The sequence below is a fragment of the Chaetura pelagica genome, unplaced genomic scaffold, assembly GCF_000747805.2.
Source record: "Chaetura pelagica isolate M959 unplaced genomic scaffold, ChaPel_1.0 scaffold177, whole genome shotgun sequence".
Classification (NCBI taxonomy): Eukaryota; Metazoa; Chordata; class Aves; order Apodiformes; family Apodidae; genus Chaetura; species Chaetura pelagica.
In genome coordinates this window covers 763,605-770,392 of record NW_009953803.1, presented here as the reverse complement: position 1 = coordinate 770,392, position 6,788 = coordinate 763,605, and positions in this window count along the sequence as shown.

Below are 6,788 nucleotides of genomic sequence, written 5' to 3'. Positions count from 1 at the left end.
TGCTGCTTGTGTTTAACTTCCTGCAAGAAAAAGTTGAACTTCTTTCTCTAGTGGCAAGATTCGTTCTGTCTCCCTGACTTCAAATTCTGTAGGTTGTTAACGACTGCAGTCTCATGTCTGTCGAGTCCTTTAGCTTACAGTTAAATATACCTTAGGAGCAGCAGTTCAGAACCAGCTTGCTCAACCTTTACTGGTTTTTCAGATGCAGAAGTTAAGTATTTGGTCTGAGCAGACCAAAAACTGTTGACAGTTCTTCTGTGAAAGATACTTCATAGCTGTTACTGTTCACCAGGGTCACACACATCTCTGGTGTAACTGGGGGGTCTTCAGATGATGGTGGGTTGCACATGAGCTCTGCTGGTGCTTGGCAGGGATGTCCACTAAGGCTTCCTGGGATTCCCAGCTGCCCTGCCTGGGACACAGGATCCCTGGGAACAGGGAGCAGCCAAGGCATGTTCTGTCTAGGGTGTCCTGGGTGGCTCAGTCTCTCTTTAGTGCTTAAATCCAATAGACCTGTCAACAACATCACTTTGCTTTAAGGCCACCTCCAGAAAAGTGAGAAAAAGCTGGAAAAATTTTTGGAAAAAGGCATACCCAAGAAATTAATGTCATTAGGGAGAAAAAAGGAAAAGCAATTTTAATGAAAAGAGTTTATATAGAGAAATTAACATTTGTCAGATATTTTCCTGAATTAATTGCTCCTATAATAAGTGTCTTGCTACTCAGTGGCCACTGCAATGTTAACGTTCTTCTCAGCCTGCTTACAGGGCTGGTATTTCATAGGTGGGATGAGAGTTTAAAACTATCCAACTTTTTCAGCTAGTGTTTGTTTAGAAGCACTGCACATCAAAGCTGTGGCTTTCCTGCTGAATTTCAGCTTACCCCTCTGGATAGTTCTGGTCCCTTCCTTTCCCTTCAATTTTTTTTTCCCCTTTGTCTGCAAATCTGAAATACCTCCTCTGTTGGGTTTTTTCATAGTTTAACTAGTATGTACTGTCATCATTTTAGTGTACTTAACTTACAATTTCCTTATTAGATTTACGAGAAGGTGTCCCAGGTCTCAGAGCTGTTGTGTCATTCATGTGTTAATACCAGCTTTTAGATAGGTAGCAAATGGTGATGAATTCAGCAAACATTTTACATACAAGCTAGGATTGAACTGGGAATTAGAGTTAAAATTTTTATTCTCTCTTTTCTGGTACTCAAAATTGTGGCTTTTCACAAATCTGTGACTCCTTCTAGTTTTCAAAATGCAAAGGAATCCTGGGGATACCTTCACTGCTAGCAGGGACCGTCGGTGCTGGGTGAGTTTCAAGTTATCACTTCTGAGAAGAGATGTGCATGAGCTCAGTTGGCTGCAGACACAGCCCACCTGAGGCACTGTGCTGCAGGAGACATAGGCAGTCATTTAGTCAGACTTCCGTGGATTTTTTTGTTATTTCTGTTGTTGTTTTGTTTTAAACAGGTTGCTTACTCCTGTCTAATACTGATATGATTTTGAGGACCATGGAGCATTCAACTTATCTGTGTTTAAAAATAAGCCTACCCCAAAAGTACTGGTTTTGAACCTGCATGGATTTCCCTAATTCAGCTTAACCAGCCCCAAGAAATTGCTGTGTCAGCACAACCAGGAGGGCTGTGCAGGGCAGGAGCATGACTGGGATGGGAACTGCTTTGGGCTTGTGCCCTGGACCAGGGACCTGGAACCACACCCTTGCTGGGCTCTCAAAATGTAAACATTGCCTTTTGCTTTAAGTACCAAGGAGAGCTGGGCACAGGAGGTATTAATAGCCCCAGAGTATTTTATTACTGATACTTGTGTTGTGAAGATGCATCAAATAAAAGTTGTGCTTATAAAACCAACTGTGCTTGACAGAGGCAGGGGAAGCAGCAAAGATGCTCTATACAAAGATGTGTTTATACTGCACTGCCATGTGGACAAGAGCTCAGTCCTGCGAGCAGCTACAAGAGACCTAAGTGGTTTATACAGCAGCAGAATTTATGATCTCAAACTCCGCTGTTCACTGTAATGTGTTAGGCAGCAGAATGTGTGAACCTTAGTGATGATAGGAAGCCTGAGAGAAATGTCTTGTGAGAGACCTTTCAGTAGGGCTAGAGGGAACAGCAGTTAAACCTGGGTAATGTCTGATAAACTTTCCCTCTCCCTGCTTTTTGTGCAGCTCTGTTAGGATGGGAGGAGGATGTGAACCTTGAAATGAATGTGATTCTTTTCTCTCTTGCCTTTTCACTCTTTTCGTTTTGATGGCACCTCATTAAAACATCATCTATTGTTTCAAATCTTCTGCAGAGTGTATTTACCAGACAATTTCTGAAGTGAATCCTTTCTTAATCTTCATACCATGGAGTTCATAACACTCAAATGTCATGATGCCTTTTATGAAAGTAAATTAATGTGAGGAAGTCAGAACCATAATCGCTAGATTAATGTTGGATGTCTGAATAACTATTGCTTAATAAAATTTAAACACCAGTGGTCTTGGCTTCAAAGTTAAAATAGAAGAACATGTAGACACAGGAATTTGGTTATTAAGTTTCTGCACAATTAAACTGCAGAATATTGTTGGGAAACAGTATTAAAATATGCTTTGGTTAGCCTGCGTGGACATGAAAAGATTGCATGTAAAAACTTCGTGTTCCTGATGCTCCATCTTTGCACTGTGCAAATTACAGTGTCTTCCAGAGATGGAGGAACAAAAGGATGAGTAAAATGTCATTGTTGAGTGTGAGACTTAACTGGGTTTAATCTACTGAGTTGAGATTTGCACGAGAAACAAATTTGTGTTCCCCGTGGGTGGCAGGGCTCAGTTGAGGTCAGTCTGTGCTGTAGGGCTTTTGTTGCCTTCTGAGCTGTAGGACACCAGGGCTCGAGCCTCAGGTGATGTGAAGAGCATCGTTGCCTTGGTTAAGAAAGCCTCGTCTCCCTGAAAGTAGCTTTGGTATTGCAAGATGCAGCCAGCAGAAGTACAAAAACTTGGGAAGGCAGCATTGGAATTCTGCTTTGCTTAACTGCAGAATTGAGCTTTACTTCCTTCTGCTGGCTCAGGCTTGGTTATTGATAACAAAAGGACATTGAGGCTCTTCTGTCTTACCTGGCTCAGTGTTGTGGAAGGTACAGAAAATGGCCATTTTAGTAGACGGTGCTTTTGTTGTATCCCATCATTCAGTCTTAGAGATACTCTTTTCCTTTGAGTCAGTAGTGCCACTGTAAGGTCATTCCTATGTGGGATCCATGACATCCACGTGTACCTTGGCTTTGTGACTGGTGGAGGGACAGGATGGAGGAATGAGCCTTCCTCTGCTGGTTGTGCCCACCGAGGGAGCAGGGAGGGGTGCTGTCACTGCCCAGATCTCCCTGCTCCTCTGCCCTTCCTGGAGAGATGGGACAAGAAGAAGGGACTGAAGTTGCTGTCCTTTGAGCTCTGCTCTCTGTGAAGAAAAATATCTCTTAACATCTCCTGAGTAAAATTCATCAAACCAGTCTTGCACATTCTTCCTGGATGTGAACAATTTTAGGCTAATTTAGTAGCATGCTTTAGAAATGGACTTAAAACCTGGTTTTAAATGAGCTGCGTTGCAGCTGAAGTTGTAAGTTTTCTCCTTCGTTTGGGAGCTCAAACCCAGTTGCTGGGTGTTACCTTTTACCTTGGTCAATGCAGTCCTTGCTTCTATCTGCTGAATCTTGTGTGTGATGAGTAACACACCCATTTCTCAACTGAAAGTGTTTAATGAGGTGCTTGTAGAACCTCTTTGGTGCTGAGGGATCCGAGTCCTCTCTCCATAGTTGGTGTTGAGTTGTAAATCATCGCTGTGGTTCTTCAATCCGTGGTTGTGGTCTGGTGGCTTCTCAAGCAGAGGCTGCTGGCTGGCTGCTGCCTGGGTAACCTGACATAGCTTTGGGGAATGAGGGGGGAGAATCTGGCAGATAAAACTGAAGAGCAGGAGGCAATTACTTGCATTGTCACTTGACTGAGACACTGGAAATAACACCATGCTCTTACAAAAAAGCACAGTGAAATTTTTCTCGCTGATGGTGGTGAAGGATTTGTTCTCGTTTGTCTGAAAGCAGCAGCAAGTCCAGACATCTGGAGCTTTCCTGGGGATTTCTGCTGTGTTTGGGAGCTGAGTAAGAAGAAGTGCCTGCAGCAACCTGCTGCTCTGCCCTCCCTGGAAGTTCTTGTCAAACATTAACCTGACCTAGGCCAACTCACTTTGTTATTTAGAGCTCTCCCACCCTCATGATTTGTACAAAGGTGTTCATATCCAGCTCCTCCAGTACTTAATGATCTCCCTGTTGAATGTGCAGAAGGAATCCCTGCCATGAAGGGTGGGATAGAAACATGTACATTTATATACAGAAATGAGAAACATTTATGGTGAATCACTGGCTTGTATTTGTATGGTATCACCAATACAGTTGTATTTGCACAATGGCTCAAACCTTCTGAAGAAACCTTGGTAGCAGGGAGAACTCTGTGCTAGAGATGGAGCTGCATCAGAGCCCATTCTCATCAAAATACCTAAATGAGATTATGGCTCAAGCTTTCCTACATTCACATATCCAGCTTGGCTGTGTGAGCATGCCTGGCAGCCAACTGGTTACTACTGAGTTAAAATTTAAGAATACTGCTGGTTTAACCAACCTTTCCTTTGGTGGAGCAGCCACTGTGCACTTGGAGCCTCCCCAAACCAAATACCCCTCCCTTGGCACAGAGCACTACCAGAGTGGAAAACTGCAGCCTTTGTGTCAAAAGGTGCAAGAAGGAGACATTAAACAACTGCTTTGTCCTTTTGAAAAGTTGTTTTTTCCTGTTTCTTGACAGGAGTATTACTTGAATTCTCTGTAAACTCTTGTTCTTAGTTTTGTTCCTTATTTCAGTGTTAGAAGACTCTGAAGATGACTTTTATTGTAGTGCTTCTGCGATTGCAACACTGCAATTATCCTTTAAACTTTACCTGGAGAGGTGTGCTGCTTGTACTTTGTTGTGGGAAGCTGTAGCATTTAACTAGGAAATGTTTTATTTTTTTCTGCTGCTTTTTTTTTTTTCTTGACCATAACATAGAAGGCTGGAAGTTAAGACTCCATGTTCACTCTTCTGTGATCAGTATTAAAGAGTTCTGGTGTCACCAGATGTTCCTGTGCCTTTGTGTCAAAAGGTGCAAGAAGGAGACATTAAACAACTGCTTTGTCCTTTTGAAAAGTTGTTTTTTCCTGTTTCTTGACAGGAGTATTACTTGAATTCTCTGTAAACTCTTGTTCTTAGTTTTGTTCCTTATTTCAGTGTTAGAAGACTCTGAAGATGACTTTTATTGTAGTGCTTCTGCGATTGCAACACTGCAATTATCCTTTAAACTTTACCTGGAGAGGTGTGCTGCTTGTACTTTGTTGTGGGAAGCTGTAGCATTTAACTAGGAAATGTTTTATTTTTTTCTGCTGCTTTTTTTTTTTCTTGACCATAACATAGAAGGCTGGAAGTTAAGACTCCATGTTCACTCTTCTGTGATCAGTATTAAAGAGTTCTGGTGTCACCAGAGCATGTTCCTGTTGTGTGTGTTGGTGGGTTTTGCTAATTTTCTTGTTGCAGGGAGTTATTTTTTATTTTCTCCCTTTTGCAACAGCTCTTATGTGAGTGCATTTGTATTAAAAGCTGGCAGAGCAGCATTTTGGGGTCATGTATGTGATTTCAGTGACAGGATGAGCAGCAGTGCCATCCTCAGCACTATGAATGCTACAAGTTAGAAAAGTATTTTAAATAAGTCACAGCTATTTTTGGGAGGGAGTTGGATGCAACATTAAGGCAGTTTCTGGCATTTTTAAATGCCTTCTGAAAACATAATTCCTTGTTACAAGCAGGATTTCTAGCTTTTTTTTTCCTCTCTCGCTTTTTTTTTTTTTTCCCCAACTAAAATAAAAATTCTTTGGAGTTGTTGTGCTTCCTGCAGCTGGGTGTGCCCTGCACCAGCCTCTAGATACTGTGTGTTCTCTCTGAATACTTGTTTATCATTCACGTCCAAATGTTGTCAAACAAAATGTGTGGCTCATCACAGCCAGTTAACCAGCACTGGATAAATGAACGTTTGATTTCTCTTGTTTATTAAACCAATTCAGATAGAAAAAGTCCCCTTGAGTTAAATGAGGAAGTCTTGAAGGAAATCAAGGTGTTACAAACATGCTTTGAAGATCCCCTAATGTCTGGTTGAAAAGTGGTGGGTTTGAGACACTTTTTGATGTGTGGAGGGTTCCTTGGGCAGACCTTCACCTCTGGTGGTTTTTCCCTTGTAGTGCCTGGGAAGATGGAGCTGTGCTGATGATGCCTGGTGGGGTTCAGGAGAAGTGAGGAGTTTCTCCTATGCCTCTGCCTGGGGTGTGGCCAGGGTCCTCTTCTCTCTAACAGTAAAACTTTGGCAATGTGGCTGTGTTGGAATTGTTTTTTGTTTTAAACTGAAAATGTGGTGCAGAAGTCCCTTTCCTGGGGTCTGGCCCCCTGCCAGAGATGGGATCAGGAGGAGGCTGTGGTGGGCAGGGCAGCACATCAGGCTGGTTGTAAAGTCCAGGGTGATGATTGCTGGAGTGAACTCCTGCCAAAGCTGTGCCCTTTGTGGATTAAGGATGAGCAGAAATACCAAGTAGGATTTAGGAGGATGTTGGAACAAAAAATGAAAATTGTGTTTCTGATCTGGACAGTTCCAGTGATGCTCGACTGGTTCATGTGCTCAGTACCTCTACAGCAGCAGTTAAAGAATATGCACAAGTTAATTTTGTATCAAGA